The sequence below is a fragment of the Notolepis coatsorum genome (assembly GCF_963971535.1).
Source record: "Notolepis coatsorum genome assembly, chromosome: 6".
Classification (NCBI taxonomy): Eukaryota; Metazoa; Chordata; class Actinopteri; order Aulopiformes; family Paralepididae; genus Notolepis; species Notolepis coatsorum.
This window is the reverse complement of record NC_140170.1, coordinates 26997533-27024249: the sequence shown is the minus strand read 5'-3', so window position 1 is coordinate 27024249 and position 26717 is coordinate 26997533.

Here is a 26717-nt window from a genome sequence, read left to right as displayed (position 1 = left end):
GCCGGCCTGGTGAAACACAGGTATGATGTAACACCTGGAGGCCGGCCTGGTGAAACACAGGTATGATGTAGAGCCTGGAGGCCGGCCTGGTGAAACACAGGTATGATGTAACACCTGGAGGCCGGCCTGGTGAAACACAGGTATGATGTAGTGCCCCCTGGAGGCCGGCCTGGTGAAACACAGGTATGATGTAACACCTGGAGGCCGGCCTGGTGAAACACAGGTATGATGTAGAGCCTGGAGGCCGGCCTGGTGAAACACAGGTATGATGTAACACCTGGAGGCCGGCCTGGTGAAACACAGGTATGATGTAACACCTGGAGGCCGGCCTGGTGAAACACAGGTATGATGTAGAGCCTGGAGGCCGGCCTGGTGAAACACAGGTATGATGTAGAGCCTGGAGGCCGGCCTGGTGAAACACAGGTATGATGTAACACCTGGAGGCCGGCCTGGTGAAACACGGGTATGATGTAGAGCCTGGAGGCCGGCCTGGTGAAACACAGGTATGATGTAACACCTGGAGGCTGGCCTGGTGAAACACAGGTATGATGTAACACCTGGAGGCCGGCCTGGTGAAACACAGGTATGATGTAGAGCCTGGAGGCCGGCCTGGTGAAACACAGGTATGATGTAGAGCCTGGAGGCCGGCCTGGTGAAACACAGGTATGATGTAACACCTGGAGGCCGGCCTGGTGAAACACAGGTATGATGTAACACCCTGGAGGCCGGCCTGGTGAAACACAGGTATGATGTAACACCTGGAGGCCGGCCTGGTGAAACACAGGTATGATGTAGAGCCTGGAGGCCGGCCTGGTGAAACACAGGTATGATGTAGAGCCTGGAGGCCGGCCTGGTGAAACACAGGTATGATGTAGAGCCTGGAGGCCGGCCTGGTGAAACACAGGTATGATGTAACACCTGGAGGCCGGCCTGGTGAAACACAGGTATGATGTAGAGCCTGGAGGCCGGCCTGGTGAAACACAGGTATGATGTAGAGCCTGGAGGCCGACCTGGTGAAACACAGGTATGATGTAGAGCCTGGAGGCCGGCCTGGTGAAACACAGGTATGATGTAACACCTGGAGGCCGGCCTGGTGAAACACAGGTATGATGTAGAGCCTGGAGGCCGGCCTGGTGAAACACAGGTATGATGTAACACCTGGAGGCCGGCCTGGTGAAACACAGGTATGATGTAGAGCCTGGAGGCCGGCCTGGTGAAACACAGGTATGATGTAACACCTGGAGGCCGGCCTGGTGAAACACAGGTATGATGTAACACCTGGAGGCCGGCCTGGTGAAACACAGGTATGATGTAGAGCCTGGAGGCCGGCCTGGTGAAACACAGGTATGATGTAACACCTGGAGGCCGGCCTGGTGAAACACAGGTATGATGTAACACCTGGAGGCCGGCCTGGTGAAACACAGGTATGATGTAGAGCCTGGAGGCCGGCCTGGTGAAACACAGGTATGATGTAGAGCAGTGGTTCTCAACTGGTCTAGCCTCGGGACCCAACATTTTCCTTAGTCATTAAGTCGCGACCCAAAATTTTGAACCACTATGATTTATGTAAAAAAAAAAAAAAAAAATTACGCAATCTTTCAAAACATGAAATAAACACAAAAAAGTGCAACAAGAGTGCAACAGTGGCTAAAAACCCAATGAAATAAAAGAATAATAAATAATATATGCTTCTTAGCAGATTTCTTAGCTTAACATAACAGACCTAAATTTGGGGGAACTAATGGGATAACTGAGGTTGTAACAAAAGTGCAACTAGGGCTAAAACCCAATGAAATAAAATAATTATAAATAATATGCTTCAATCTTAGCAGATTTCTTAGCTTAACATAACAGACCTAAGTTTGGGGGAACTAATGGGATAACTGGGGTTGCAACAAAAGTGCAACTAGGGCTAAAAACCCAATGGGGCGGCGTGGCTCAGCAGCGTGGCTCAGGGGTAGAGCGGGTCGTCCAATGATCGAATGGTTGGTGGTTCGAATCCCGCTCAAGCCCATGTCCATCCCACTGCCGTTGTGTCCTTGGGCAAGACACTTAACCTACTTGCCTCGTATGAATGTGTATGCATGTGAATGAATGTTGGTGGTGGTCGGAGGGGCCGTAGGCGATGATTATTCGCCACGCTTCCGTGAGTCTGCCTCAGGGCAGCTCTGGCTGCAATTGTAGCTTACCACCACCGGTATGACTGTGTATGAACGAATAATGGACTCTGTAAGCGCTCTGGGGTCTCTGGGGTGTCACGAAGAGCGCTATATAAATCCAATCCATTATTATTATTATTATTAATGCAATTAAATAATAATAATAAATAATTATGCTTCTTAGCAGACTTCTTAGCTTAACATAACAGACCTAAGTTTGGGGGAACTAATGGGATAACTGGGATTGCAAGAAAAGTGCAACTAGGGCTAAAAACCCAATGAAATAAAATAATAAATAATATGCTTCTTAGCAGATTTCTTAGCTTAACATAACAGACCTACGTTTGGGGGAACTAATGGGATAACTGGGGTTGCAACAAAAGTGCAACTAAGGGCTAAAAACACAATGAAATAAAATACTAATAATAATAAATAATATATCCTTCTTAGCAGACTTCTTAGCTTAACATGCAGGGAACTAATGGGATAACTGGGGATGATGTTTGCTCATGACAAGAGTCTCAAAGTCTGGGGTGATGGTAGACAAAGCAACTCTGAGGTCATGCTCAATGTCCAATCTGGTCCTCCGCTTTGTCTTCAGCTGGACCAGAGCTGAGAAGCCACTTTCACAAAGATAGGTAGTGAAAAAAAAGGTAATTTTTTTTAATTTTTTTTTTTTTTATATTATACACACACATCCGCGGCCCACTCAAAATGGCCCCGCGACCCACTTTTGGGTCGCGACCCACCAGTTGAGAAACACTGATGTAGAGCCTGGAGGCCGGCCTGGTGAAACACAGGTATGATGTAGAGCCTGGAGGCCGGCCTGGTGAAACACAGGTATGATGTAACACCTGGAGGCCGGCCTGGTGAAACACAGGTATGATGTAACATCTGGAGGCCGGCCTGGTGAAACACAGGTATGATGTAACACCTGGAGGCCGGCCTGGTGAAACACAGGTATGATGTAACACCTGGAGGCCGGCCTGGTGAAACACAGGTATGATGTAGAGCCTGGAGGCCGGCCTGGTGAAACACAGGTATGATGTAACACCTGGAGGCCGGCCTGGTGAAACACAGGTATGATGTAACACCTGGAGGCCGGCCTGGTGAAACACAGGTATGATGTAACACCTGGAGGCCGGCCTGGTGAAACACAGGTATGATGTAGAGCCTGGAGGCCGGCCTGGTGAAACACAGGTATGATGTAACACCTGGAGGCCGGCCTGGTGAAACACAGGTATGATGTAACACCCTGGAGGCCGGCCTGGTGAAACACAGGTATGATGTAACACCTGGAGGCCGGCCTGGTGAAACACAGGTATGATGTAGAGCCTGGAGGCCGGCCTGGTGAAACACAGGTATGATGTAGAGCCTGGAGGCCGGCCTGGTGAAACACAGGTATGATGTAGAGCCTGGAGGCCGGCCTGGTGAAACACAGGTATGATGTAACACCTGGAGGCCGGCCTGGTGAAACACAGGTATGATGTAGAGCCTGGAGGCCGGCCTGGTGAAACACAGGTATGATGTAGAGCCTGGAGGCCGGCCTGGTGAAACACAGGTATGATGTAGAGCCTGGAGGCCGGCCTGGTGAAACACAGGTATGATGTAACACCTGGAGGCCGGCCTGGTGAAACACAGGTATGATGTAGAGCCTGGAGGCCGGCCTGGTGAAACACAGGTATGATGTAACACCTGGAGGCCGGCCTGGTGAAACACAGGTATGATGTAGAGCCTGGAGGCCGGCCTGGTGAAACACAGGTATGATGTAACACCTGGAGGCCGGCCTGGTGAAACACAGGTATGATGTAACACCTGGAGGCCGGCCTGGTGAAACACAGGTATGATGTAGAGCCTGGAGGCCGGCCTGGTGAAACACAGGTATGATGTAACACCTGGAGGCCGGCCTGGTGAAACACAGGTATGATGTAACACCTGGAGGCCGGCCTGGTGAAACACAGGTATGATGTAGAGCCTGGAGGCCGGCCTGGTGAAACACAGGTATGATGTAGAGCAGTGGTTCTCAACTGGTCTAGCCTCGGGACCCAACATTTTCCTTAGTCATTAAGTCGCGACCCAAAATTTTGAACCACTATGATTTATGTAAAAAAAAAAAAAAAAAATTACGCAATCTTTCAAAACATGAAATAAACACAAAAAAGTGCAACAAGAGTGCAACAGTGGCTAAAAACCCAATGAAATAAAAGAATAATAAATAATATATGCTTCTTAGCAGATTTCTTAGCTTAACATAACAGACCTAAATTTGGGGGAACTAATGGGATAACTGAGGTTGTAACAAAAGTGCAACTAGGGCTAAAACCCAATGAAATAAAATAATTATAAATAATATGCTTCAATCTTAGCAGATTTCTTAGCTTAACATAACAGACCTAAGTTTGGGGGAACTAATGGGATAACTGGGGTTGCAACAAAAGTGCAACTAGGGCTAAAAACCCAATGGGGCGGCGTGGCTCAGCAGCGTGGCTCAGGGGTAGAGCGGGTCGTCCAATGATCGAATGGTTGGTGGTTCGAATCCCGCTCAAGCCCATGTCCATCCCACTGCCGTTGTGTCCTTGGGCAAGACACTTAACCTACTTGCCTCGTATGAATGTGTATGCATGTGAATGAATGTTGGTGGTGGTCGGAGGGGCCGTAGGCGATGATTATTCGCCACGCTTCCGTGAGTCTGCCTCAGGGCAGCTCTGGCTGCAATTGTAGCTTACCACCACCGGTATGACTGTGTATGAACGAATAATGGACTCTGTAAGCGCTCTGGGGTCTCTGGGGTGTCACGAAGAGCGCTATATAAATCCAATCCATTATTATTATTATTAATGCAATTAAATAATAATAATAAATAATTATGCTTCTTAGCAGACTTCTTAGCTTAACATAACAGACCTAAGTTTGGGGGAACTAATGGGATAACTGGGATTGCAAGAAAAGTGCAACTAGGGCTAAAAACCCAATGAAATAAAATAATAAATAATATGCTTCTTAGCAGATTTCTTAGCTTAACATAACAGACCTACGTTTGGGGGAACTAATGGGATAACTGGGGTTGCAACAAAAGTGCAACTAAGGGCTAAAAACGCAATGAAATAAAATACTAATAATAATAAATAATATATCCTTCTTAGCAGACTTCTTAGCTTAACATGCAGGGAACTAATGGGATAACTGGGGATGATGTTTGCTCATGACAAGAGTCTCAAAGTCTGGGGTGATGGTAGACAAAGCAACTCTGAGGTCATGCTCAATGTCCAATCTGGTCCTCCGCTTTGTCTTCAGCTGGACCAGAGCTGAGAAGCCACTTTCACAAAGATAGGTAGTGAAAAAAAAGGTAATTTTTTTTTAATTTTTTTTTTTATATTATACACACACATCCGCGACCCACTCAAAATGGCCCCGCGACCCACTTTTGGGTCGCGACCCACCAGTTGAGAAACACTGATGTAGAGCCTGGAGGCCGGCCTGGTGAAACACAGGTATGATGTAGAGCCTGGAGGCCGGCCTGGTGAAACACAGGTATGATGTAACACCTGGAGGCCGGCCTGGTGAAACACAGGTATGATGTAACACCTGGAGGCCGGCCTGGTGAAACACAGGTATGATGTAACACCTGGAGGCCGGCCTGGTGAAACACAGGTATGATGTAACACCTGGAGGCCGGCCTGGTGAAACACAGGTATGATGTAGAGCCTGGAGGCCGGCCTGGTGAAACACAGGTATGATGTAACACCTGGAGGCCGGCCTGGTGAAACACAGGTATGATGTAGAGCCTGGAGGCCGGCCTGGTGAAACACAGGTATGATGTAGAGCCTGGAGGCCGGCCTGGTGAAACACAGGTATGATGTAGAGCCTGGAGGCCGGCCTGGTGAAACACAGGTATGATGTAGAGCCTGGAGGCCGGCCTGGTGAAACACAGGTATGATGTAACACCTGGAGGCCGGCCTGGTGAAACACAGGTATGATGTAACACCTGGAGGCCGGCCTGGTGAAACACAGGTATGATGTAGAGCCTGGAGGCCGGCCTGGTGAAACACAGGTATGATGTAACACCTGGAGGCCGGCCTGGTGAAACACAGGTATGATGTAGTGCCCCCTGGAGGCCGGCCTGGTGAAACACAGGTATGATGTAACACCTGGAGGCCGGCCTGGTGAAACACAGGTATGATGTAGAGCCTGGAGGCCGGCCTGGTGAAACACAGGTATGATGTAACACCTGGAGGCCGGCCTGGTGAAACACAGGTATGATGTAGAACCTGGAGGCCGGCCTGGTGAAACACAGGTATGATGTAACACCTGGAGGCCGGCCTGGTGAAACACAGGTATGATGTAACACCTGGAGGCCGGCCTGGTGAAACACAGGTATGATGTAGAGCCTGGAGGCCGGCCTGGTGAAACACAGGTATGATGTAGAGCCTGGAGGCCGGCCTGGTGAAACACAGGTATGATGTAACACCTGGAGGCCGGCCTGGTGAAACACAGGTATGATGTAACACCTGGAGGCCGGCCTGGTGAAACACAGGTATGATGTAACACCTGGAGGCCGGCCTGGTGAAACACAGGTATGATGTAGAGCCTGGAGGCCGGCCTGGTGAAACACAGGTATGATGTAGAGCCTGGAGGCCGGCCTGGTGAAACACAGGTATGATGTAACACCTGGAGGCCGGCCTGGTGAAACACAGGAATGATGTAACACCTGGAGGCCGGCCTGGTGAAACACAGGTATGATGTAGAGCCTGGAGGCCGGCCTGGTGAAACACAGGTATGATGTAGAGCCTGGAGGCCGGCCTGGTGAAACACAGGTATGATGTAACACCTGGAGGCCGGCCTGGTGAAACACAGGTATGATGTAGAGCCTGGAGGCCGGCCTAGTGAAACACAGGTATGATGTAGAGCCTGGAGGCCGGCCTGGTGAAACACAGGTATGATGTAACACCTGGAGGCCGGCCTGGTGAAACACAGGTATGATGTAACACCTGGAGGCCGGCCTGGTGAAACACAGGTATGATGTAGAGCCTGGAGGCCGGCCTGGTGAAACACAGGTATGATGTAGAGCCTGGAGGCCGGCCTGGTGAAACACAGGTATGATGTAACACCTGGAGGCCGGCCTGGTGAAACACAGGTATGATGTAACACCTGGAGGCCGGCCTGGTGAAACACAGGTATGATGTAACACCTGGAGGCCGGCCTGGTGAAACACAGGTATGATGTAACACCTGGAGGCCGGCCTGGTGAAACACAGGTATGATGTAGAGCCTGGAGGCCGGCCTGGTGAAACACAGGTATGATGTAACACCTGGAGGACGGCCTGGTGAAACACAGGTATGATGTAACACCTGGAGGCCGGCCTGGTGAAACACAGGTATGATGTAGAGCCTGGAGGCCGGCCTGGTGAAACATAGGTATGATGTAGAGCCTGGAGGCCGGCCTGGTGAAACACAGGTATGATGTAACACCTGGAGGACGGCCTGGTGAAACACAGGTATGATGTAACACCTGGAGGCCGGCCTGGTGAAACACAGGTATGATGTAGAGCCTGGAGGCCGGCCTGGTGAAACACAGGTATGATGTAACACCTGGAGGCCGGCCTGGTGAAACACAGGTATGATGTAGTGCCCCCTGGAGGCCGGCCTGGTGAAACACAGGTATGATGTAACACCTGGAGGCGGGCCTGGTGAAACACAGGTATGATGTAGAGCCTGGAGGCCGGCCTGGTGAAACACAGGTATGATGTAACACCTGGAGGCCGGCCTGGTGAAACACAGGTATGATGTAACACCTGGAGGCCGGCCTGGTGAAACACAGGTATGATGTAACACCTGGAGGCCGGCCTGGTGAAACACAGGTATGATGTAGTGCCCCCTGGAGGCCGGCCTGGTGAAACACAGGTATGATGTAACACCTGGAGGCCGGCCTGGTGAAACACAGGTATGATGTAGAGCCTGGAGGCCGGCCTGGTGAAACACAGGTATGATGTAACACCTGGAGGCCGGCCTGGTGAAACACAGGTATGATGTAACACCTGGAGGCCGGCCTGGTGAAACACAGGTATGATGTAGAGCCTGGAGGCCGACCTGGTGAAACACAGGTATGATGTAGAGCCTGGAGGCCGGCCTGGTGAAACACAGGTATGATGTAACACCTGGAGGCCGGCCTGGTGAAACACAGGTATGATGTAACACCTGGAGGCCGGCCTGGTGAAACACAGGTATGATGTAGAGCCTGGAGGCCGGCCTGGTGAAACACAGGTATGATGTAACACCTGGAGGCCGGCCTGGTGAAACACAGGTATGATGTAGAGTCTGGAGGCCGGCCTGGTGAAACACAGGTATGATGTAACACCTGGAGGCCGGCCTGGTGAAACACAGGTATGATGTAGAGCCTGGAGGCCGGCCTGGTGAAACACAGGTATGATGTAACACCTGGAGGCCGGCCTGGTGAAACACAGGTATGATGTAACACCTGGAGGCCGGCCTGGTGAAACACAGGTATGATGTAACACCTGGAGGCCGGCCTGGTGAAACACAGGTATGATGTAGTGCCCCCTGGAGGCCGGCCTGGTGAAACACAGGTATGATGTAACACCTGGAGGCCGGCCTGGTGAAACACAGGTATGATGTAGAGCCTGGAGGCCGGCCTGGTGAAACACAGGTATGATGTAACACCTGGAGGCCGGCCTGGTGAAACACAGGTATGATGTAACACCTGGAGGCCGGCCTGGTGAAACACAGGTATGATGTAGAGCCTGGAGGCCGACCTGGTGAAACACAGGTATGATGTAGAGCCTGGAGGCCGGCCTGGTGAAACACAGGTATGATGTAACACCTGGAGGCCGGCCTGGTGAAACACAGGTATGATGTAACACCTGGAGGCCGGCCTGGTGAAACACAGGTATGATGTAGAGCCTGGAGGCCGGCCTGGTGAAACACAGGTATGATGTAACACCTGGAGGCCGGCCTGGTGAAACACAGGTATGATGTAGAGTCTGGAGGCCGGCCTGGTGAAACACAGGTATGATGTAACACCTGGAGGCCGGCCTGGTGAAACACAGGTATGATGTAGAGCCTGGAGGCCGGCCTGGTGAAACACAGGTATGATGTAACACCTGGAGGCCGGCCTGGTGAAACACAGGTATGATGTAACACCTGGAGGCCGGCCTGGTGAAACACAGGTATGATGTAACACCTGGAGGCCGGCCTGGTGAAACACAGGTATGATGTAACACCTGGAGGCCGGCCTGGTGAAACACAGGTATGATGTAACACCTGGAGGCCGGCCTGGTGAAACACAGGTATGATGTAACACCTGGAGGCCGGCCTGGTGAAACACAGGTATGATGTAGAGCCTGGAGGCCGGCCTGGTGAAACACAGGTATGATGTAACACCTGGAGGCCGGCCTGGTGAAACACAGGTATGATGTAACACCTGGAGGCCGGCCTGGTGAAACACAGGTATGATGTAGAGCCTGGAGGCCGGCCTGGTGAAACACAGGTATGATGTAACACCTGGAGGCCGGCCTGGTGAAACACAGGTATGATGTAGAGCCTGGAGGCCGGCCTGGTGAAACACAGGTATGATGTAACACCTGGAGGCCGGCCTGGTGAAACACAGGTATGATGTAGAGCCTGGAGGCCGGCCTGGTGAAACACAGGTATGATGTAGAGCCTGGAGGCCGGCCTGGTGAAACACAGGTATGATATAACACCTGGAGGCCGGCCTGGTGAAACACAGGTATGATGTAACACCTGGAGGCCGGCCTGGTGAAACACAGGTATGATGTAGAGCCTGGAGGCCGGCCTGGTGAAACACAGGTATGATGTAGAGCCTGGAGGCCGGCCTGGTGAAACACAGGTATGATGTAACACCTGGAGGCCGGCCTGGTGAAACACAGGTATGATGTAGAGCCTGGAGGCCGGCCTGGTGAAACACAGGTATGATGTAACACCTGGAGGCCAGCCTGGTGAAACACAGGTATGATGTAGTGCCCCCTGGAGGCCGGCCTGGTGAAACACAGGTATGATGTAACACCTGGAGGCCGGCCTGGTGAAACACAGGTATGATGTAGAGCCTGGAGGCCGGCCTGGTGAAACACAGCGCCCCCCAGAGGCGTCACTAACCACACACGTCACGGTTGTGTATCCAGCGAGCGCGTTCCAATTTTGGGTCAATCGAATTGCCCTAAAAAAAAAGAAATCACATTTATTATCGACGACGCCTCTTGATTGGCCGGATCTTTTGCGGAAATTGGACGATTAACCGTCTAAAATAGCGTGTAACCTCTTTTTGAAATATGAGCACATCAGCCAAGGGGGGTGTTTCCCCGACTGCCTCCCCATACGTCAGTGTCAGGTTTGACGAGCGCGGTTGATTCATTCCATCCCGGGGTGTTAGTTCCATTTGAGTAACGTCTGAATGGATATCGCTCCCTCAGACGCGTTCACCTTGACGTGAGAAGAATCCATCTCCCAGACGACGACAGTTTCTGGCTAAGTAAGCAGCAGGGCGAGCAGCCGCCTCCTCGTCCCCCCCGCTCAGAACGAAGACGTTCTGTCACAATCTAAATTGTTTATAACCTCGGGGGTAAAAGACGACTATATTTGCATCATGCATACAAATCAACGATTCGATGCTTGTGAAATTGACATTAAGGCTGGATATGCAGACGTGTTGAATTTGTCTCGCTGAGCTGCTAGCTATGTTTTTGGAGCCGCGCACGGAGAACGAGCTATTTACTTGCAAATGGGCGCCAGGGGTTGTTTTCTTTCAGTACAGGCTACGACATATTGAAGTCTAAATGCTGGATGATTGTTGATGTCATTTTGTGTCTTGTGTTTGTGGCAGAAGAGCGGTGATTTTGCAGATGTTTATTGACGGAGCGTCCGTGAGTGTCTGCTATATAACCGTTAGTGAGCGCATCACTGAACACACAGAGTTAACGCACCGCTTCATTAGTGTCGTGACTTTGTGCCGCCGCCCTCTGAAAACATATCACGGCTCTTTCTCTCGGGGTAATTGTTGAAGTGCGATCTCCAAGACACCATTATCTAAATCGTTTAGGGAGCTAATCTGGGATTTGATTTCCATCCAGTAGGAGGACCGTCAACCGTTGTCACCGTCTTTTTTCCCACCGACATTGAAAGTGAGTTTATAAACCACCATTATTAGAAATTCGTTTTTTTTTAAAGAAAATGTTTGTCACTTTTTGACAAAATATTCCAGCTCCACCCTCCACCAGTGATGCCACAGATTACTTGTAAAAGTAATCTGATTACTGATTACTCCTTTAAAAAGTAATCTAAGTTACTTTACTGATTACTTGATTATCAGAGTAACTTAGTTACTTTGAAAGTAACTAGGTTATGAAGTCGTCGTCGTTCCCCCAACAGTTTTTTTTAAACGCTTTATTGAAAGTGCATAAATTGTTTTTAACTTGTTTCTCTGCACATAACGTAAATTGTTAAACTAGTGCTCCAGCTTCTGTACCATCAAGCATAGACGCCTGGCCATAAGAGCACTCGGAGCAAATGCTCTCCCACTATTGAACTTGGGGGAGCAAAGCTATGCTCTTGCTCCACCACTTTTTGATCATATGAAAAATTTGATATATCCCCCCCCAATATATATTTCTAACCATAACTACGTAATTTCAATCAAATTAATAATACGCAATGACACTTAATAGCAAGTTTTTAAGTTTCCAAAGATTGCGACACCCCCCCTGCTCCCCCATATGGTTTGATCCAGTGCCTCTCCAAGTCCAACCCCCAGCAGAGCAGACAGAGTGGCGCACGGCGATTGCGCTGCAGGTAGGCTGAGTGTAAATATCAAAGGCCACAGAAGTGTGTCATTTGGTGGCAGGCAGGATTTTCCAGTAAGTTGTTTATGATTGTTAAGATTATTTATGTTAGACATGTCTTCTATTGAGTGGTAGAAGTTCTACCACGCAATACAATAAAAGTGTTTCACGTCCCGAAATGCCATCTGGTCATACCAATAATAATAATAATGATAATAACAAAGTTTCCCTCTGGTTGGCGTTAGCTTTAGTGCTAGCCGCTAGCTAACGTTGTCATATATCTAGATATGTGGTGTCGTCAGCTGGATAACGTTGACTTCGTTTGCAAATTTTAACGTTCGCTATGGCAGACGAGCAGGGCCGGACTAACGACGGCTGCGGCCCGTGGGCCTTTAGTGATGAGGGCCCCCCAATTTTTTTTTTTACTTTTTCTTTTTTTTTTTTACTTTTTTTATAATAATAATAATGCAATACAAGTCTGAAAATTAAGGGATTATGTCCATGAGTGTCATTTTTAGAAATTAAGGCCTGCCTCTTATATAAGCCTCTCTAATAAAGGCCTGGTGCTCTTTGCAGCTGAGGTAAATAGAAGACCCGTCCTATATTTGAGGATTTACGGTAAATCAAGATGTTCAATTATCTTAAGGTACAATACCTGAAATGAAAATGTGTGTGTGTGTGTGTGTCCAGCCAACCAGGTAACATGGCAGAAAAAAGAAAGAATACAGACATCGGAGCATTTTTCAGTACACCAGAACGCAAAGTAAGAACCCTAGTAGCCTAATAGCTCAAAGACTTAAAAGGCGGGCTCCACAAATAATGGATTGCACGGTGTTAATTGCACCCTTACTTACAATTCATTATGAATTGTAAATGGTGGACCCTGATGTAAACAAAACAAAAGTCTTTCTCTGGTCTGCATCCCCTTAACAATTGTGTGTATTGAGCCGTACTATATTGTACCCATTCTGCAATATGTTAATAACATTTTTAATCAATCAATAACAGATTGCAGAATGGGTACAGTACAGTACGGCTCAATACACACAATTGTTAAGGGGATGCAGACCAGAGAAAGACTTTTGTCTTGTTTACATCAGGGTTCCCCATTTTCAATTCATAATGAATTGTAAGTAAGGGTGCAATAGAAATGTTTCATAATGATGTTCAGTGTATTCATAAGTGTATTGCTCTCCTTAATGTAGAATGATATGGTGACTGTACAGACTCAGGAAGGAGAGAAAGAGACCCAAGAGTTACAGGTAATGGAAATATCAGACAGTCAGCTTAAAGTGTAGGATAACATAACAAATTAAGACACAAATACTTGGATTATATATCCCCCCCTCTCTCCCTTTCTTTACAGAGTAGCATAAAGATTGTGTATTCAAACCAGTTCAGTGTATTCATAAGTGTATTGCTCTCCTTAATGTAGAATGATATGGTGACTGTGCAGACTCAGGGAGGAGGCAGAGAAGGAGAGAAAGAGACCCAAGAGTTACAGGTAATGGAAATATCAGACAGCTTAAAGTGTAGGATAACATAATAAATTAAGACACAAAATAGGCTATATTTACAGCAGACCCTGTTATTGTTCCTTGTTGGTATTTTTTCTCTCTTTCTTATTAAAAACGTGGCCTATTTGAAAGGAGATTGATTTAATAAAAATAAAAGAGCGAACAATCAATATACAGTATATATACAGTATATATATATATATATATATATATATATATATATATATATATATATATATATATATATTAATATATTATTATTATTATTATAGTAATTGGCTATCATACTGCAATATAAACTGAGTTTTATAGTGAAAAGAGCAGCTTTATTGGTCAAGATTGAAGGCTCTATATTGCAGGAAATTGCACGTACAGGTTCATTAAATGAAAAAAATATCTGCCGTGGAGGGGGGCGTGCCGGACCCCCTCCAAACCACCCCTTGCCTGGAAAAAAAAAATAATAATAATAATAAAAAAATAAAAAATAAATAATAATGCACCCCCACTTTCAACTATAACTAGGCGGCCATGCCATCAAGTATGGTAAAGCAACAGTCTATGATGCTCACAGCATTAGAGCAGCCAGCCAGTGGTTTTACAAAACCAGTGTATCACATCTAACAAATGCAGGCTGAACTATTCAATTATATCAACTGTAACTATTAAATTGTTTTTATAAATGTCTCTCTATAAACATACAATCAGTCTCTCTTTAACATGTAAATTAACTGTAAATCTGGCAAATAAGAGCTTTTGCTCTGCCACCATCAACCCTCCTGTACCTAGTCGAAGCGTCGGCTAGTGTTGTGATTCCAGATGCTTTCAATGCAATTGGATGTGCTGTTTTTAGCGGTAGACAGTATTTTGTTTCCTCCGCATATGAATTTTTTTTTCACCCGGCTTAGCTGACACAATGGAAGTCTGAACAGAAACCGCAAAAGTCATCTTGCGGTTTCACTTTTAATTTTGCCAAGCGTTTTGGGGTGGAATTCTCCGACGACGGAGCCCTGCTGTCACACGATTGGCGCATATGTCACATGACGTGCTGTGAAGACCCGCCCTACTCTGCCTCTGATTCGCAGACTGTGGATGGGGAATGTGATTGGACCAAAGCAGAGTCACTCACAGACAGAGGGTCCAGTCACGCCGCGGGACACATTCTTGTATTTAACCCTTTCACTGCCATACCACGTCACTCCCAAATAAGAAAAACAGCTCAAAATGTATTTTTGACTGTCGAAAACGAAATAAAATACTGCATTCCGCCTGCATTATGAATTTATGATGAGATAGTAACGAAATAGTAACGCACAGCCACTTGGACAAGTAACTGCAATCAGATTACTGGCTTTTAAAGATTAACGCGTTAGATTACTATTTTCGGGGGAAAGTAATCAGATTACAATAACGCGTTACTTAGTAACGCGTTACTGGCATCACTGCCCTCCACACACACAATCATGTTCGTGCACACACACACACACACACACACACACACACACACACACACACACACACACACACACACACACACACACACACACACACACACATACACACACACCAACCTTGGTTGGTACACCCTCACACACACTCACACACACACACACACACACACACACACACACACACACACACACACACACACACACACACACACACAGACACACACACACACACACAGACACACACACACACACACACACAGACACACGCACACAGACAGACACACACACACACACACACACACGCACACACACACGCACGCACGCACGCACACACACACACACACACGCACGCACACACCAACCTTGGTTGATACCTTTCATACAAGCTATTCTTGTCACATCTGTTTGCCATTGAAACACAAGCAGTGCAGCTTTAATGTGGGAGGTTTTAAGTGCGACCTTCAAAAACCGTTTACGTTCGTTAGCAGAAGACTTGAAACGCTCAGAATCGTATTCTGTTTCACCGGCAAATGGAGAAATGTTTATCTTTTTAGTTCCGCTAATCTATTTAATTACAGGCTTTCTATGCAATCAATTTAGATTAATTAATGACAGAAGCATTCAAAGATATTTTGGAATATACAATATTGGCCATGACATCATGACAACATGACAATCAAAGATATGATCTAATTGAGGAACTAAATGTTCAGGAAAATAAGGACAGAAACAAGTAAATCCCATTTAATAAAACAGCTGTTCCCGATGTGGGTGTGTGTGAGTGCTTCAACCTGCGTGTCCATGTTTGTGATTAAATGCATATAAAAGAAGCCAGATTTTATATTTTTGTATCCACTTTTTCTCCTTCTTTTTCTGTTTTTTTTTCTCCCATCCCAATTTAGTCGTGTCAATTCCCCCCTCCCCTGTCTTGATCGTTGCTCGCATGTGCCCCCCACTGGTCGGTCGTAGGGAGGGTCAGGAAGAGAATCAACTTCAAAACCATGCTCTTCACCCACAACGCCCTCGACGGTCTCGCTCCGGCCTACATCGAGGAACTCTTGGTCCAACCCTGCCGTCAGCTCCAGGCCCCTCAGATCAACTGTGGCTGAGGGTCCCGCGGGACAAACTGGTGACAGCGGGTTTCCTTTGCAGTGATGGCGCCGACACTGTGGAACAAGCTCCCTCTCAACATCAAGTCTGCCAACACCGTACAGACATTCAAGGCCTCGCTTAAAACCCACCTTTTCTCTCTGGATGATGATCACGGAGTTTCTTTGTCCTGTTGTGTTGTGTGTCTGAGGTGTTCTCATGTTCTCTGTCTGTCCGTCTGTCTGCCTGGTTCCCTGTTTTCTTTGTCCTGTCCATTTATTCGTATTCTTTTTTTCCCCGGGCTGCGCCTCCGACCGATGTAAAAATTGGCTGGGGGGGCGCATTATAAATGAAAATATCATATCCTATCATATCATATCATATCATATCATATCATATCAGTAAACCTTCATATTCAGAAAACCTTCATATTCAGTAAACCTTCAGCCCTACTGTACATGGACATCACACACACACACACACACACACACACACACACACACACACACACACACACACACACACACACACACACACACACACACACACACACACACACACACCACACACACACGCACGCACACACACACACACACACATACATACACATACATGCAGCAAATGCACAACACACTACACCACACCATACCACACTACACACACACACACACACACACACACAGACACACACACAGACAACACACACGCACCCCACACCACACACATACAGTACACACTGCATACCCCACACACCACACCACACTACACACACACACACACACACACACACACACACACACACACACACACACACACACACACACACACACACACACACACACACAAAGTCAGGTTGAGGTCAGAGGAACAGCCGGGTGCGTGAGCTGTATCACTTCAACACGCTGTGAGCAGAGAGGATATTACACCTATTGATAACACAGGATGTCTCAACATCCAAGGCATTTAGGGGCTCCGGCTCCTTAAATAATGCATGCGCTCACCACACAAATATATTGATCGTCTCAGTCCATACATTGTTACACGTGAAGTGTAATCTGTTAGCAGAGCGCTGGTTTCCAAGGAAGAATTCAAACTGGAGATTGGTTTCAGAGACAATGGCTCAATTGATGAAAAGATGATTTATTCAGCAGACAAAGCATAGCAGGTTATACACAGCACAGCAGCAAAGGTCCATCCTCGACACAGCCTCTTCCAGACTGTGTGAGTTGATGTTCTCAACAAGCCGTTTAAATCCTATCTCCAATACACAAGTGGGTCTGGTGTGTGTGTGTGTGTGTGTGTGTGTGTGTGTGTGTGTGTGTGTGTGTGTGTGTGTGTGTGTGTGTGTGTGTGTGTGTGTGTGTGTGTGTGTGTGTGTGTGTGTGTGTGTGTGTGTGTGTGTGTGTGTGTGTGTGTGTGTGTGTGTGTGTGTGTGTGTGTGTGTGTGTGTGTGTGTGTGTGTGTGTGTGATCAAATTAGAACACATGAGTGTGTGTGTGTGTGTCTGTCGTTAATCAGGTTTACACCAAAACTGGTCTCTGAGATGTCATGTGAGAGAGAGTGTGTGTTAGTGTGTGTGTGTGTGTGTGTCTATGCGTGTGTGTGTGTCTAGAGGTGTTTGTGTGTGTTTCAGACCGACAGCTGTATTTGTGTAACTTATCAAATCAATTTTCCATATGAATTAAATTGTGACTGGGAGAGGCCTCAGAGGCCTGGAGCACAGTGGGCGTGGCCAGGCTCCACTGTCGTCATGGACAGCTGAGGTTCACACTGCAAGCTGAAGAGGGCAAAATCACCCCCAAAAAAATGCTTATTTGTGACTCAGTATACGTTCACACTGCAGGCAAAGAAAGGCCAAATCTATTTTAATTTGTTTTACTCGGATCTGATTTTCTCACAACATTGTGAACAGAAAAAAAAATCACATGCAATCTGATCTTTTCCATTCTGATTTGGGACCACTTTCATAATGTGGTACTAAATCAAGATAGAGGTCTGATTTCCTTGCAATGCAAGGAACAGTCATGCGACTTTCATATCACTCTTGATTGACATTCAGGAGCGTGACTAGTTCACACTGGAATCTGATATTGGTCACATTTAAAGGGGACATGTTTTATAGTAATACAGGTTAGTATCAATGGGTCTGTGTCTCTAAATATCATATTGACTCATCAGTCGAGTCTCGAGTTCACGAGATCCTCCCTCACTCAACTAAGCCGTTCTGATTTGACGGTTTCCGTGACGTTAATATAGCATTGATTTGCATAGCTCCGCCCCCCTGGTTGTACTCACCTCCACCGCCCACATCAACCATTATAGTGCAGAGACCAGAGGCCGCATTGTAACCCGTCACTTCCACTTTGACAGGCAGAGAACGAGCGAGAGGGAGAGAGAGAGAGAGAGAGAGAGAGAGAGAGAGGAGAGAGAGAGAGAGAGAGAGAGAGAGAGAGAGAGAGATTTTAGATTTTATAAAAAAAACTTTATTCTTTACTAAAAACACTCAAGATGCAACATAAACTTTCAACATTAAAATACTCTACAACTCAAACAACAAAAACAAAACAAACAAACAAACAAAACAAAGAAACAAAACACAAAAAAAAAAAAAAAAAATCACAACAAACAAATCAATTAGGGACAACACTGCTTAAACTGAACCAAATTGTCACTTAGAACTTTTCCCCCATATGGAGAAAAAAAAAAAACTCTAAACGATCCAAAAGTCTGGGTGTATCAACGAGAGACACACCGGAGAGGCACTGTAGAAACCTTAGTCCTGAGAAGAGCGTCTCTGTCTTCACCTTTCCCCTTTTGGTACAACACAACAGGCCTTTGTGCATGTCTGACAGACTCCAGTCAACACCCATCTCGTGGATAAAACGGGCCGCTTCGACAGCCGACCCTCCTCCTTCATCCTTATCACGTAAGCTCCTACCGTCCACCCGTCGTATATCATATGGCCTCGATGATGTCAGGGGCCGAAACCAGAGCAGGGGACCGAGATGCACTCTGGACCGACATCCTCAGTAGACAGTTTGTAACCCTCGCCTCCTCGTCCGAGGCCGCCTTTTCCTTCCCGTCCAGATGCCGCTCCAACCTCACCTCCCACACCCCCGTGCGGAGACTGGCAGCCCCCAGTGACTTCCCATCGAGCAGTCCGAGTCGCGAGCTCACAACCCTGATGAAGCCCATTCCAACCATAAGGTAGAAAATAACCAGCAAAGTCCGCTTTTCCATCACCCTCCGAGGCTGAGCCAGTAAAATGTCTATACCGCCGTAGAACGTGTCGAGCCCCACAGTCATACCTTCCAACCCTTGAACAAGGTAACGGTGCCGGTAACATAAAAGGACGGCAGAGACAACATCCCCCATGACAACTCTGAAGAAAGGCTTGCCGAAGGAGTCTGACATGGCCTTCCCATTGGGCATGAAAACGATACGCTCCGCTCCTGTCTCTGAATCCACCATACTCCCAGTTTTCACACAGTTCCACAAATGCATACGAGTACATGAGATGATCAACCAAAGTCTCAGCCTCCAGGCCTCAGCATCAGGACACCATGAAACGTCCAGTCCTAAGTGACAACACACCAGTCCCGTCAATACAAAAACTCTCATATGGAAGAAAACAAAAAGTGAAACAAGAAAACCAAACAAACAAACAAAAAACACTACACTGATTCCACTCCGTCCCCCACCATACCGGGGCCCTTCAGTACTTTCTGCACAACCTTCCTCAACCTGTATAAATCTGTGTCAACAAAACGACCTTCTCCTTTAAACCTCATATGTTTCTTTGCATTCAAAACAAACAAATCCATATCTGAAAAAAAAATGTCCACCTCCACTCCCTTCCTGTTCTTTGTCACCTGTAAAAACAGTTTCATCGCACCCAAAGAATAGGCAGCACCCTCTGAAGAATCATCGCTCCCATATTCCTCACTGTCATCAAAAAACAACCCTTGTGTACTCTGTGTGCTGCCGATTTCTTCCGACACACCTGGCTTCTTAGCTTGTGATCTTGACAACCCAATTACTCCACCCTTTCTCTTCTGCCTAAACACCTCTACCCCCCGTCCCCCTCTTCCATATCAATATCCTCCACTTCCTCCACCCTGACCCCCACAACTGAGTCCTCTGACCCTGCTCCCTCAATAGCTACAGCCCCCCCAGGCACACTCCCCTCATCCGAAAAACTCCCTACCACCCCCCCCCCCCCCCCTCATCTTCATCCCCTTTTCCTGTCCCTTGTGTCTCAACAGAACCACCCTCCACCTCCGCAATCCTACCTGCCACGACCCCCCCCCCCCCTCATTTCCATCCCCAGCAACTTTCCTTAGTACATCAACAGGACCACTTGCCCCATATATTACAACAGGTCCCCTTGCCACCTCTGCAATCCCTCCTTCCACGACCCCCCCCCCCCCCCCCCCCCCTCATTTCCTCATTTTTATTCCCAGCATCTGGCCTCTGTTCTTCAACCGGTCCATCTGTCCCTCTAATGTCAACAATTCCACCCCTCACCTGGCTATCCAACACGTCTTGGTTTACACAAGCTCCTACTACTACCACCCCCCCCCCCCCCCACCGTACCATCTCCACCAGTCTTTCCCCGTGTTACAATCCCCGCCGAAACCACCCCCTCCATTCCCTTATCACCTCTATCTGGTACCAAAACCTTCTCAGAAACCTCCCCACTACCCCTCATCCCCCCCCCCCCCCCCCCCCCCCTCAACCCCTCGATTCCCACCCCAAGCTGGTCTTCCTTTCGGCCTCGCACTTTCCCCATCATTTTCCCCCCTGCTTGTCTCTGATGCCCCTCTTTTCCACACCCAAAACAGCGCATGTTTTGTGTTGTCGCAAAGATAATGTACTCAAACCCGTCTATTACTACTTTAAAATTAAGATCTAACTCATCATCACGTCTGTTCATTACAATGAACGTCTGCCTCCGGTGAGAAACCACATGCTTCAGTTCCGGTGCTTTGAAACCTGAAGAAATTTTTTTCAACGGGGCCACCACTTTTCCAAACCTTGCGAGTGTGACCGGTGTAGTATGGTGTACTCTCTGACGGCGTTGTGTTAAGGACGACAGACATGGATGACTGTTGACGGACTTTATTTCCCTCCTGTTAGGTTACAAAGGCAACACAATGCACCAGCATTAGGAATAGTCATCTGCACTGCAGCACGTGAGTCCACGGACCTCCAGGTGGAACTGGCTCATAAGAATGACACATTTTAATATACAATTACATTGGAAAAATATACACAATTGAATACAAAACGGACACATGGGAGCTACTGTACACACATACCTGTTAGGTTACAAAGGCAACACAATGCACCAGCATTAGGAATAGTCATCTGCACTGCAGCACGTGAGCTATGGTTGAGAAAAGACGTGACTGCATTAACTCCATGTTAACAGTGCACGTGTGTGCAAACTTCCTACATGCTATTAAAGTGCATTTTACCCAGTCAAACCTCCCACAAAACAACTGCACAGGTACATATTAACAACAGTAGTTACATTACAAACTCGTTTCACAGTTTTAGGAATGTAACATACAATATTTAACAACTTTTAGACCGAAGTCTTTCACTGAACATAAGGAGTAGTACTCACTCCACGGACCTCCAGGTGGAACTAACCCACCACCGGAAAGCAGGCAAGATGCGTGTCCCGGAGGACCGGAAATGTAAGTGTGTCGATGTCAAAATAAAAGCCTTAACTCCCAAAAGTGCAATAAAACAAAACGAAAGGAATGAAATCAACTTAAATCAATAAAATAAAACGTTTAGGAGTATTAGTGGAATGTATTAAAGTGTATTTTGTGATGGGGTGTAATTATCTATACAAGGCAACAAGGCACTTGTTACATTCACCCCACAGAATTACACCTACATCGAAGAAAAAAAACTGTGCCTACCTCGTGTCACACTAGTCACAAGCTTACTATGAGAACCACACACTGCGGAACAATCCAACGATACCTGTCACCTAATAAAAGGCCAGGAGGGCACCAGGAGTGGCCAACTCCCACCATACCTCCAGGGATAACGACGGTGCCTTATACACCATCCAGCTACACTTGACCATACCATGACGAGGGCACATACACATAAATAAAACTGTCACTCCTTATCACCACAAAGGACACTGTATCAGGCTGTAAGCGCTATACACAACACTGCAGCTAACCTCACACACGTTTGATAGAGGCTTGCGGCTCGAAGCCCATCATACTCTCAAGTTGGACCATTGTCTCTATCAGCCGAAAGACTGGCTTGATAACCCTACCGAACCTGGACGTGTAGTGGTCAGTGGTCTGTGGACCCTGGCTCCGACCAGGCACACTGACACTCATTAGCTCAGGAGTACGCACTGGTTGTGTGGACACAACACTGTCATCATGCTGGACTACAGCAGGGGGGGAACTCGGTGGAGCAAGCAACAGTGGGGGACTGGCGGCACTTGCCACTGGAAGCTCACTCAGAGCAGGGGACATCCCCTGGGGGGAATACGGACGTAGCCCGTCATCCTCACTCTCCACTGAAGACTGCTCTTGCACCCATGATGCGGTGCGATCCCCATCTCCCATGGAAGGCTCTGCTGCCACACTGTCCACGTCTGAGGCGCTAGCTTTAGGCATGACTGAGAGGGAGGCTTCCTCTTGCACCCATGATGCGGTGCGACCCCCATCAGGTCCATCTCCCATGGAAGGCTCTGCCGCCACACCGTCCGCGTCTGAGGCACTAGCTTCAGGCATGACTGAGAGGGAGGCTTCACCAGGCGCACAGGTGTCGCTGTCCGCGGCTAGACCCTCATCATCAAATGACCCGTCCAAGGGGAGGAAGTTGACCTGAAGCAGGAGGTTTCTGTGGACTGTCTTCTCCCGCCCAGTCCGGTCTCTGATCCGATATATGTGGCACTGTGGTCTGGAAGCGATGACGGTGTAGACGTCCGGCTCCCATTTGTCCGCCAGCTTCCGCTTCCCTCTGGCGCCCTTGTTCGCCACCAGGACCCGATCACCCACCGAGAGGGGCAAGCCCTTCATCTTTTTGTTGTACTGGTCAGCCTGATGCCCCTGTTCCACTGAGGTGTGCCTCTGGGCCAACAGCATAGCAGACTGGAGATCGGCCGCCAGGGACTTCACATAGGCATCATAGTCACAGACCACCTCGTCCTGGAGCACATTCTTAAACAGCAGATCAACTGGCAGACGCGGGACCCTCCCGAACATCAGGTAAAAGGGGGCAAAGCCAGTCGTCTCATGCTGTGTACAATTGTAGGCGAAGGTCAGGCTCTGGACCATCTGGGGCCATCTGTGCTTAGACTCCGATGGCAGGGAGCGCAGCATTCCACCCAGGGTCCGATTGAATCTCTCAGTGCCACCATTCCCCATAGGGTGATACGGAGTGGTCCGGGACTGCGTGACCCCTGCTAACTCCAGCAGCTCCGCCATCAACTCACTCTGGAAGTTCGCTCCTTGGTCCGAATGCAGGCGCTGTGGGAAGCCATACACACAGAAATAGTTGTCCCACAGCTTTTTAGCAACCTTCTTCGCGGTTTGGTCTTTGCAGGGGAAGGCGTGGGCCAGCTTTGTAAAGTGGTCAGTTATGACCAGAACATCCACAGACTTGTTGTTATTATCTTCAGCTGACCAGAAGTCGATGCACACCAGCTCCAGTGGTGCAGAGGTTATTATGCTCTCCAGAGGGGCTCTGGCCGCCGGCTCTGGAGTCTTGCTGAGTACGCATCTGGGACAGTTCCTCACATGGCCCCGCACATCCTTCTCCATGTCATACCAGTAGAAACGCTGACGTACGAGAGACAGCGTTCTAGGTTGACCTTGGTGACCAGCCAAGTCATGCACTCCAGACAGCGCCTCCGACTTCAAGGACTCAGGCAGAACATACTGGAACCTCTTGTGCCTGGTCATGTGGTCCTTCGTAACCCTGTACAATATGCCGTTCTGCATAGCGAGCCTCTCCCACTGCTTCAGCATCCTCAAGGCGGGCTGATCTTCATAGCAGCGCTCGCGTCTGGAGGGTCTGCGGCCCCTTTCAACGTAAAAGATTACTCTGGAGACGGTGGCGTCTTTTCGCTGGCGGGCCTGCAGATCGGCCAACGACAAGGAGGAGACTGCGTCGTGGTCGGCAGTGACAACAGTGGACAGGTGACCCGCCATAGATACTGCCCTGTGTCTTGGCGCAGAGTCCCAGTCTTCCTGGGAGGAAAGCACCGTGGAGGTCTCATCCGCCGACATGGACACATCAGCAACCGCACATCCAGAAGGGGTCACTAGAGCTTGGGGCTGGCATGTCAGACGGAAGATATCCTGCACCCCCCTGTTCTCCACATCACACACCTGCTCCAGAAGAGCGGAGTAAGGCTCGGTCAAGAGACGCCGGCTGAGCGGCCTCACGAAGGGATCTCTGCTCAGCGCATCGGCCACTGTATTCAGCCTCCCAGGCACATGCTTGATGTCGAAGCAGTAAGGGGCCAGCTTGGACACCCAGCGCTGCTCGCATGCGTCAAGTTTAGGCTTGGTCATGATGTACGTGAGTGGATTATTATCAGTCCACACAGTGAACTTGTGACCCTTGAGCCAGTGACTGAATTTGTCACACACTGACCATTTGAGGGCCAGGAACTCCAGTCTGTGGGCAGGATAGTTCGCTTGACTGCGGCTGAGCGACTTGCTCGCAAAGGCGATTGGTCTGGCCTTCTCCTCCCCGACAGGGACTTGAGAGAGCACTGCTCCAATACCGTCCAACGACGCGTCAGTGGAGAGGATGAACGGCCTCTCAAAGTCCGGGTGAGCCAGCACTACACATTCGACGAGCGCCCTCTTGAGCTCCTCAAACGCCGTCTCACAGGCGGGAGTCCAGTCCTCAGGAGTCAGCTTCCGGAACGTACCGGCTCTCGTACGACCAGCACTGGTCTTCCCTTTTCTCTTCTGGCCAGCTGTCAAGGCAAAGAGGGGCTTGGCTATACTGGAGCAGCCATGTATGAAATTTTGGTAATACAACACCATGCCGAGGAAGGATCTCACTCTCTTCGGAGCGGGAGTGCGGCCATCCGACTCCATCAGATCCTCTCTCTGGAAGCCAGAGATGACGGAGACCTTCTCTTGGTCGACAGAGACTCCACTGGCATCGACCACATGACCCAGGAACCTGACCGACCTCTGTAAGAAGTTGCATTTCTTCTGTGCGAGCTTGAGGTTGTTCACTCTGAGTCTGCAGAAGACCACCTCCAATCGCTTCAACGCCTCCTCCTCAGACGGCGCAAACACCAGCAGGTCGTCCAAGTAGCACAAGAGGCTGGAGTAGTTGAGGTCGCCAAAGATGCCGAGCATCATACGCATGAAAGATGCCGGACTGTTGCACAGGCCTTGCGGGAGCCTGTTGTACTCGTACAAGCCCAGTGGTGTTGTGAAGGCAGTGTACCACCGGTCAGACACATGGAGAGGGACGTTGTAGAACCCTGAGGTCAGATCCATGGTGCTAAAGAAAGCGTTCCCACCAAGGGCAGCAAGGCAGTCGGACTGATGGGGCAACGGGTGAGCATCTTTGACGGTCTTTGCGTTGAGCCAGCGGAAATCCGTACAGATCCTGAGGTCTCCATTCTTCTTCCACACCATGACCAGAGGTGAGGCATACTCGCTCATCGACTTGGAGATTATCCCCTTCACCTCCATCTCAGTCAACACCTCTCTCAGTTTGTGATAGTCAGCTGGGGGGACACGCCTAAAGGGCAGGCGGAACGGACGGTCGTCCGAGAGGTGGATACGGTGCACAAAGTCTTTGACCTTTCCACAGTCCAGCTTGTCCTTGGAGAAGACATCTTGATACGTCACCAGTAGGTCAGCTAGCCTCTTCTTCCCATCAGGAGACACCTCACATGACTTGATGTTCACGTCCTCCAGTCCACAGTCGGCCAACATCTGCTCAGCATCTAACGAGGAGCCAGGAGAGGCGGAGGAGCTGGAGACACCAGACTGCTGCTGACACAGGCCCTGAGTGATGGACAGATCTTCAACAGCAAGACAAGGTGAGACATCAGCCAGTTTGGCATTACGACGGAGCGTGATGGGGCTCTGTGTCGGGTTCAAGACCTTCATGGGGACCCAGCGGTCGCCCCACATGGGAGTCACCACTCTCCCCACTATGATGTTGCGAGGGGCCGACCTCGCTGAGGTGGGCTCCACAATGACTGTACTCCCAGGAGACACATGTGCACTGGCTGGTAGCTTCCCCCACACTAGATACTCCTGCTGAGGGAGGAGGGTAACCGCCTGGCATAGCTTCACTGTGCCTATCACCCCGGGCGGGTCTGGGCCCGACCAGCGGGAGGTGCAGCTTAAGAGCTCAAGGAACTTCTCACACTCAGGGTCTCTGTTTCTGCAGGACACAAGCTCCCAGTACTTTTCAGTCGACTTCAGCCTTTGGAGAACGGACTTGATTACATTAGTGCCAATTATAAACTCGTCTCTCTGACCTGGCACAACCAACGTAGGAACCACAAACTTTGACCCACAAACTTCAATCTCCAAATCATAGACACACTTTGGTCGAGTAGTCAAGCCACCACAACCAACCAGCACCACATTCACAGGTGCCGGCTGGACACGAGGGAGAACACCAGCGGTTTGTAACTTTTGTTCACCCTCCTCACTGAGCG